The sequence below is a fragment of the Neoarius graeffei genome, chromosome 9, assembly GCF_027579695.1.
Source record: "Neoarius graeffei isolate fNeoGra1 chromosome 9, fNeoGra1.pri, whole genome shotgun sequence".
Classification (NCBI taxonomy): Eukaryota; Metazoa; Chordata; class Actinopteri; order Siluriformes; family Ariidae; genus Neoarius; species Neoarius graeffei.
The window spans coordinates 27,477,198-27,487,618 of record NC_083577.1 but is presented as its reverse complement, the minus strand read 5'-3'; positions in this window follow the sequence as shown (position 1 = coordinate 27,487,618).

The following is a 10,421-nucleotide window of genomic DNA, read 5'->3' as shown; positions in this document are numbered from 1 at the left end:
AGCTCAAACCGTTGTATGCAAATACAAATTATTGAAGGGTCACTTTGTTGGAAGAAGACCCAAACTGTCCCCCTGAGCTGAGAGGAAATTGATTCAGATAATCATGTAACCACCAAGGTACAGTACTGCCATGAACTGGAAGCTGCTAGAACGCTGTGTACACTCAAGTGAGATTTACATCGCCATGGACTGAGAGGCCACCAGCTGACCACATGGACAAAGAAAAAGCCTTCTGGGGGTAAAGTTTTATGGTCAGAGTGAGTTGTTTGGCCATAATGACAAAAGTACAGACCAAGCATGGTGGTGGTAGCATCATGTTTTACTGCCAGTGGAACTGGTGCATTGTACAAAATGGAAATTTTAAATTCTCATTTAAAAAAAAAAAAAATCAGAAAAGCTGCCTGCGATATGTCATAAAAAGTATCATGACAATTTATTATGATATTGAGGTTATATATGTAGTTGTATCAGCCAGGCCTGGGCAGCACTCGACACTTCCTTGTGATGGAGCACATTGTCTGGAAATGAACTACTGAGTTTCCTATTGTCAACACAAAACGTATATGAAATAGCTGTATATGAGACACAGCTAGTGTTTGGGAGGGATGTGGATTTTGAGGTTGAAAACGGCCAGCTTCCAACAAAATCACTGACTTCACAGTTTACACAAAGACGAACAAACCTACTCGTGTGTGTATTCACTTAACATCTGGGACAGTTTGTGTATTGATTGGGATTTACACTTGGAATACACACTTGACCGCTTCAGTGTTAAATTGCTGTCCTGGCTGAAGAGTGAAAATCTCTCTCTCAGTGGTACAGTGGTGTAGTGGTTAGCACTGTCGCCTCACAGCAAGAAGATTATGGATTCGAGCCCAGCGGCTGACGAGGGGCCTTTCTGTGTGGAGTTTGCACGTTCTCCTCGTGTCTGCGTGGGTTTCCTCTGGGTGCTCCGGTTTCCCCTACAGTCCAAAGATGTGTGGTTGGGTTAAAGGGCATATTCTGGACCAATTTAATTTTTTTTATATGAAAGTATGTCCCTTTACACACTCATCCAGAAGGGTAATTTTGCACAAGGCCATCTGTCTACAGCAGAAAAAAAATAAAACAACAAAATGCGTCTGGAAAAATCCCAAGGGAGTCTGGAGCCAGATTCGTGGCGTCACCTGCGGAAGCGCCAGCAGGCTGCGAGAGCTTTGCACGGTTTCAGTGCACAGCCTGTGTAGACCAAGCGCTCCCATTTCTCTCTCATTGTCCGGTCTTTTGGGAAACGATGAGTACTAATCCCATCAAGATTGGTGTTGCTACACCCTCCTACGATACATCTGTTAACCATTTTAATAATTACGCGATAACGTTGAAGAAATTTGCAGAAAACCACCAGGTCGTTTTCTTAGAAACAAACCAGCGCTGACGTAGGATTCAGAGGGAGGCGTCCCGCACGCGACGTCACGAAAATCAATGTTTCCAGGGAAATCCAAACGCCAAGTTTTTCAGAGGCGGACCAATTCGCCTCAAATGCCTTGATTTCAAGTGAATTTTTCTGGTATTGCGCAAGGTAAAAAAAATGCACAAAATGCAAAATGTGACAGATATTTGACCAAAGTTTAATATAAAATAGGAGAATTACATTGATCTTGGGCGGCACGGTGGTGTAGTGGTTAGCGCTGTCGCCTCACAGCAAGAAGGTCCGGGTTCGAGCCCCGGGGCCAGCTAGGGCCTTTCTGTGCGGAGTTTGCATGTTCTCCCCGTGTCCGCGTGGGTTTCCTCCGGGTGCTCCGGTTTCCCCCACAGTCCAAAGACATGCAGGTTAGGTTAACTCAAAAAAAGTCAAAGTCCTTCCCACGCCCAGTACCTGGTATTCCTAGGCAGTCTCCCACACAAGTACTAACCAGACCCAACTCTGATGGTGGCGCATCGGGCGGCGCCGATCTCCGTAGCCCTCGGCCTCTCGCCTATTACATAGCTAGGGTTACAGTGGGGGGCTAGTTCTCTGGTAACCACGAGAGTTCAACTCCCCATGCACATCTGTATTGCAGCATGCCTTGCCAGATGGTAGTAGGTACCATTTTTATGATGGTCTTTGGTATGACCCGACCGTGAATAGAACTCACGATCTCCCGATCGAGAGGCGGACACGCTACCACTAGGCTGTGAGTGTGAATGGTTGTCTGTGTCTATGTGTCAGCCCTGTGATGACCTGGCGACTTGTCCAGGGTGTACCCCACCTTTCGCCCGTAGTCAGCTGGGATAGGCTCCAGCTTGCCTGCGACCCTGTAGGACAGGATAAAGCGGCTAGAGATAATGAGATGAGATGAGACATTGATCTTGCTCCTGAATTTACCTGTGATACGCACTTTAACATGGGGCGACGTTGACAAATAAAGGCTTCTTCTTCGTCGTCTCTCTCACACACTTTGAAGGACCTGACCGGGCTTGAAGTTGCTCGTGTTATCTCTGGTCTCACAGATGATAATTAATTACGGTAGTGTTAACAGGGGCGCGTTGAAGAGTTGCTCCATCTCCTCGCACACAGTGACGGATAGACACACTCACAGGTCTCTTAAAAATGTGTTTGGTCAAGCTGTGAATAATAAACGTGTTAATCCAGGCACACTGATACAAGCCGTTTTAAGCAAGCACCCCATGTCCACCTTTATATATGTTAAATGACGGCTGGCGCTTTGGAGTTCTCAGCTCTCTCGTAGTGTCAAGAAATTTCATCAGGGCACGAACATGTTTTGTGGAGTGAAGTCTGACGTTCGAATCTCCCGTCTCAGGCTGTTCACAGGGCGCCCAACTGCGCCAACACAGCAGAAACCCAAACCCTGGAGCGTGCCGAAAGACTGACCCCATTCCTCACCGAGCTCTCACATTCAATCAGGGACATCACATGAGCTCCAGCTCAAGTTTTACATTTACATTTTACGTCTCGTTTTTATTTCCAGAACAGTATTTGCTTTTCTTGAGTCGGATTTCAAGGCATCGATATGGAAACTATTTAACAGGCTATGATAGTGTGCCTTTTAGAGCATAATAATTATATTTGTTCCGTTTAGGCTGGCTGAAAATGTACTTAGTGCTTAGTATCTTTGTTATTGATGGGGATTTTCTTCCTGTAAAATACATCCGGAGTCTGATACAGGACGTGTCTTAATCTGCCACTGTGTACGATAGTAGGCTTGGATGGTACAGCCCTTACGAAAATCTACCATGGTTTACTATGGTTTTATCATGGTTTTTATGTAGTAACCATGATTCTACTATGGTATCTCATGGTTATTCTAAGTACTATGAACCAACCATAGTATTACGATGGTTCATCCATGGTAGTAACCATGGTTTTACTATGGTATTTCATGGTGATTCTAAGTACTATGAACCAACCATAGCATTACTGTGGTTTATCCATAGTACTGCAGTAGCTGTGGTAGCATCATAGTTGTATGTGTAATAGGTCATAGTAACTACGAAATTAGTTTAAAAAGGGATAGTATGGTTTTTAAAAGGATGCACTAACTGTAGTATTACCATGCTTTCGTCCAACAGTCAATGCTGTAGAGAAGGATCTCGATTAACAGCCCAGATACATTAACATTTACTTAGAACCTAAAAATTTAAGTGAACATTGAGGTAAAATGCACCATGGTTTTCATGGTTACCCAAAAACCATGAAAACCATGAATAACTATAAACCATGGTAAAACCATGGTTAGTTTTCATAGTAAAACCATGGTTAATTTTCATAAGGGAGAAGACTGGGGTCAGTTATAACACAGGTTTTAACTCTCACACAGCCCCAAAAAAATCTAATTCTAGATATAGTTAACAATTCTAGCTTGATTTTTATTATTTTCTTTTTCCTTAATGGCCTGTTCTGTTTGCTCACGGAGCCGAGTCCATCCCTTAGACTTTGGGCTACCATGAGGGTGTGAAGGGTCTACTTGATAGATAAGGTCCTGCTTAAAGGGGAACTGAAGTCATTTTTAAATTTGCTTTATTTCTTAATTAACGTGCTATTCGATTACGTTTTCGGTTTTATTAACCTTATATCGTGACTCGCAAGGATGCGTTATCCTAATGGGCTTCATGGGCAGCTGCCCAGGGCCTGGGCCACTAGGGGGCCTCGGAGGTAGCGAGATCGGAAAATATGAAACGATATTTTCAGAAGTTTTGATCATATTGATAACATTTTTGATGCCTTTCGCCACCCGTAAGGAAGCCCACCTTGTCCCGTCGCATAAATCACCCGTCATTGTCAATATGATCACTGTCCACCATGTCTTCACACGCTACGCCAGCTTGAGTTCAATGATTTCATTAATGACTTAGCTTTCCAGAAAAGTAGGAAAGTGCCCTTGTAAGTTGACCCATGGCTGTCAAACTGAATGTGCAAAGCTGTGTGCCACTGCTGTTTGGGACATTACGTGTGTGAAAGGATGAAATGCTTCACATAGCCTAACATTTTGAGATTTATTTCTGAGAAGCAAGATATTTTTCTTTCTTTGTTATCGCTCTTTGTTTTCACAAGTTAAAAGTCGCCTGGATTCCAAAATGAAAACGAACGGTTATATACCAAATGAATGTTCTTGTTCTGAATACTAAAGAAACTGTTGTAGGCCTCGGTTATGTTCTTGGCATGTTGTTCATTGACTCACTCATTCAAAGGCTTCTTGAGGCTAAACTTTAGTTAACCAGACTTGTTAACCGCGATGTCTGATGGATTTTTTCACCACGCAACTGCCTATTTCACCATTGCTTTTTCTTGATTAAATAGGTGTTGATGGATATAAAGTTTAATCGTTCAATAGTATTTTTAATCGTGCCACTGTCATTATTTAAGTTTCTGTGTCTAGTTAGACAGGCACGTCTGAGGGGGTGAATTTGCTGAGCGCAGTTGACAACAGGCGGGGTGTGTGGCCTCGGGGGTGTGTCTGCCCAGGGCCTCAGCAAGGGTTAACGCAGCCCTGGTGACTCGTATTGGCATATTACACTTATCAGCCTTTTTGTTTTTTAGCCGTGTTGAATGCAGTTCGTTTGGTCCACGGCAGGCGTCGCTTATCCATGAGATCTTCACGAGACTCGTGCGAGACTTCAAACGTGAAGTATCAGCGCCGCCATTTTGAAAACTGTTTACACAGCGGCCAGATCGCCATATCATTCCAATTTAGATTAAGTTTGAGATTCGCCAGCTTCATCAGTGATGGAGATTATTCCATACGACTTCGAACCAGAAGAGAAGAGTTGGAAAGACGACAGGATAAGGACGAGTCCGTCGCGCTGGTATTTACGTCATTACTGTCGCACAATTAAAACGTGCCCGATCAGGCGGCTGGTGGGTTTTCAAAATAATAAATAAATGCATGTGTTTTTGTGATAAATACATGTTATACTGAGCACATTTCCCGTATAATCCTCACTAAGGTTTCGGACAGCGCTACAAAATGGCGTCCATACTATATAGTGAGTAGGGAGCGATTTCGGACACAGGGAAAACTTCCGGCTTGATTACGTCATCATTTGAAAGAGGGCGCGCGCGTCTTTTGACAACATTGGTCACTTTGATTTCCGCTATACGTTTTACTTCCGTCCTACGATGTCTCGTACAGGTCTCAACGAGTCTCGTTTACGGCCATCGCTTTGACATATGGACTGATATATTACAGAGCGTATTTCAAACACTCATAACTTGCTATAGCAGCGACAAAATAGCGATCAAACATGCGTTCCTGTATTTAAAAAAATGAGAAATAGAATTTTGATAATAAAAAAATTTGCCTTCAGTTCCCCTTTAATATGTGAACAGTGCTGAGGAGGACGATCTTCTGAATTTCTTGCATCTTGATGCTACCAGGGATTTTGCTGGTGTGTTTTTCAATCCCTTTCTTGACCAGACCGAGAGCACCTATTACCACTGGTATGGTTGTGGTCTTCATACCCTACATTCTTTCAATTTCGAATTCTAGATCTTTGTATTTGGAGAGTTTTTCTGGAGAAGTGTTTCTTTCGGTGAGGACAGACATATCAATGAGCAGACAAACTCTTTCCTTCTTGTCCTTCACTACTATATCTCGTCTGTTGGCCTTCATTTCTTTATCTTTATCAAGTTATTATTATTATTACAGGGTTAGTCAAAATTATGTTCACACTAATGGATTATTTTTCTCCTGAATGTGTGGTGCACCGTGACCATGACCGCTGCTGGCGTAATTGTGCCCTACTTTTTTGACACCCCAACAGTGACGTCAGACGTCTACGTCTAGCAGTACGCCACTGACGAACTTCCATTACAGATCCGATTGGTTTCTATCATTTAAGTGTTAACATAATTTTGACTAACCCTGCATTATTAAAGAGGTTCAATCTGAAATTCTCTTTAAAAACTTTAAAGCTTCCGAAGGAGAAAAACAAAGGTAACGTTACGCTATTTAATTTAATTCTAGACAGGTAAAAAGTTGGGATAATGTGATGTTGACTGGATATACGTACTGAGTCCCGCTGTATAACATAAGTACAATAATTGGAAAAAATAAAAAAAGGCACAAAGTTTCATCACCCAAACATACGGACTAGACTAACATTAGAAAGCATTTTGAGTTTTATATATACGGGGTTAGTCAAAATTGTGTTAACGCTAACGGATTATTTTGATTATTTTGATTATTCTTTAAATGGTACTGTTGCTCGTTGGTTTTTGTGTGTTGAACACGATGGCAAACAGGCCGAGACCATCCTGTAAATCATCTTGCACATGTGATGTACGTTTTGTGAATAAATGGTTTCTATCATTTAAGTGCTAATGTAATTTTGACTAACCCTCTCTCTCTCTCTCTCTCTCTCTCTCTCTCTCTCTCTCTCTATATATATATATATATATATATATATATATATATATATATATCAGAAACACTTTAATTGCCAGGTATGTGGACACACACGAGGAATTGTTCACTTAGCTCTCATAGTACAAAACAGATTAAAAAAAAGCGTATACACAAAACAAACAAACAAGCAAACAACAACAACAAAAATAGGTGCATAGTGCAAAGTAATCCAGGTAAGTCAAGTATGGAATAGTTAAATAAATATAAAGTATACAGTACGCACAGAATGACAGTATAAGTGTTCAGATATTTTACAAGTGATATTACTGATATATTGATTGATTGATTGATTGATTGATTGATTGATTGATTGATTGATTGATTACTTTATTCTGAACAATAAAGAAGAAAGATATAAAAATAAAAATTTAAATAAAAAATGCAATAATCAAAACATCGTCATAAACAAACAGAATAGCGTAGCCACAAGGCAGTAACGTAATAATGTTCAGAAAGGATTAGGAAGAAGTAATAACTTATCCAATCCTAACCCTCTATACCACCGCTAATCAAACGTCACTTTCCGCCATAATAAACTATATAAACAAAAGAAAACAAAAGCAATAAACAAAAAAAGAAAACATACCAACATACCGACATGGTATAATATCGACCAAATCAAATCATATATACAGATACTCATGTTATGCATATAGACACACATACAATACATCTATACAGTACATACACATACCTATAGCTATACACTAAATACAAGAAGACCAGTCACAGACTTACTCTCAATTTCATCATCACCTATATAGTCTGCCTGTCCTCATTCTCATATATTTTTATTAACATGAATAATGAATATATATAATGAACATATATGAATCTGGATTTTAGCTGTTCATCACAGAAAGGATTTCCCTTTTGGTGCAATATGGTGCATAGTGCAAAGATGAAATAGTAAATTTAAATAAGTATAAATACAAGTAACAGTGAGCACAGAATGACGGTATGAGTGTGCAGATATTTTGCAAGTGATATTACTGATATATGAATCTGGATTTTAGCTGTTCATCACAGAGACAGGGTTATATCTATCTATCTATCTATCTATCTATCTATCTATCTATCTATCTATCTATCTATCTATCTATCTATACAGGGTTATATCATCTTTGCTGTGGGTTTCGCAGTTTTGCGCACAATATAAATTATATTTTAACAATTTTGACAAAACATAACTGCAAATGCTCGGTGTTCCTGTCTGCGTATTAAAGTCCTGAAGCTGCAGTTTCACTCTTACAGAATGCTCTTTTTTCAGAAAAGTAAAGTTCCCATTTGCTCTTCAGTGTCACGTAACTTAAATAGAAAACAAAAAAGGTTTTCGTTTGAATTTTGCCAAATAATGTTTTATCGAATCGATTGGGAAAAAAAAAAACACCTCATGCAAATGTAAAAACATATATTATATCTCAGGCCTGTGCAAAAATTTTAGGCCCCCCCCCCCTTTTTTTTTGTCATATGAACTTTGTTATATATTTCTATTTTACGACTTCTACATTATACAAAAACATTTTAGAGTCCAAACGTTTGTTCGTTTTCCAGCACAAAATAAAATGTTACAGAAAAAAAAAGTTTGTATCTGAGCAGCATATTCCATAAGAGAGCACTTTTCAGATTAAAAAAGAAATCATAATGAAGGCTGCTGGGTTTTGGTGCGAAATGAAGAAGCAAGTGTGAGAGTCAAAGAGTCCGGAAGAACTGCGGCTGGTTCTGTAAGATGCTCAGTAAAACCTACAGCTCATTTCCGCATAAAACTGCACTCACTGCACCTCAGACTACTATTTTTTTTTTAAATCAAAAGGGTCGTCTCACACCAAATATTGACTTTGTTTCATTTATTATGGCTTATTGCTTCCTGTTTATCATATTTTATTAATGTTGAAAATTTCATTTCATTATTTTTAAGCCATTTTTGGTCTCCAGCATTTCTTTACATGCGCCTAAGACTTTTGCACAGGACTGTGTGTGTGTGTGTGTGTGTGTGTGTGTGTGTGTGTGTGTGTGTGTGTGTCCACAGACTCAAGTCATGACTTACACTCGATGAATGAACAGCTTTAAGATATTCTTAACCTCCTAAGGCCCAAGCTGTTTTTTTTACATGCATTTTTTATTTCTCTTTGATATTTGGGCTTATTAGAACCTGATTAGAATAAAAACTAAGCATCATCTTTTGATAAGATGTACTTTTAGAGAAAAAATATGTCCACATATGTGGATTCTTGTTCCGAATTTCCATAAAGTGCTGTCCACGCATGTGACCGCTAAGCCCTAGGAGGTTAAAGTGCCATTCCACCATTGGATGTATTCTTTGGCATATAATACAATATATTTTGACAACATATATAAATGGTATCACTAGATAGAGAAATCTTTTAGCTTCAAAATGATATATCAAACATAATTTTTTGACAATGACAAGTATATTAATTTTGCGACCAAAGTCACCTACCCTTTTAATTTCCGCGCGTGATGTCATCGGCAGGTTCCCCTTCTTGTGTACCACGTGACGTGTGACGTGGCACATATTATCAGCAATGGCGGATAGAACGCGATAAAAATAATACCAATAAATCTAGCTAATACCAATAAATCTAGCTAACTGAAAGATTAACTCAAAATTTTTCACAATTTTTTTGGCCCCCATATACGAGGAGAAATGACTCTCTCACTTTGGGGGTTTCCTGGTCTAAAAATAGACCGACACGTGGTACACAAGAAGGGGAACCTGCCAATGACATCACGTTTCACTACCGCGCGGAAATTAAAAGGGTAGGTGACTTTGGTCGCAAAATTAATATACTTGTCATTGTCAAAAAATTATGTTTCATATATCATTTTGAAGCTAAAAGATTTCTCTGTCTAGTCATGTTGTCATAAAATATATTGTATTTTATGCCAAAGAATACATCCAATGGTGGAATGGCACTTTAAAGTATCCTAAATTTCAGTGTATTTACTTATAACTTTAAGAATTTTTCTAGTATAACTTTGTGACTTTCATGACTTCTTAAAGTCACTCCTACTTTTAAGAATATCAATAAAGGGTCTTCAAGTTACTCGTGTATTTAATGAATTTAAAAAGTTCAGTAAAGGGATTTGAATTTACTGCTAAGTTTAAGGGCTGGTCTTGAAGGTAACTTAAATACACTAAAGTTAATTTAAGATTTAGATTAAATGCAATTAAATTCACATTGTCACCTTGTGTGTCACTGTAAAAGAACACACACCATAGAAATGATTACAGTGATAATTTCTGTTATAAAATACTCATTTGCGAAATAAATTTACAGTAATAAAGTAGTAATTAATGTTGCACAGCTGTAATAAAGTTAGAGTCATAAAACTACTTGAAAGTACTTTATCATTGTACTAAACTAGAGTTCACTGAAAGACACGTTCATTTCGGATTTAAGACATTTCTCAGTCATTACAGCCTTCACAGCCATGATGTCCTTAAGAGCTTTTCATTTCTTAATTCCCGTCTGACTCGGATATTGTGTTCGGAGTACATTCCTCTGAAATGCT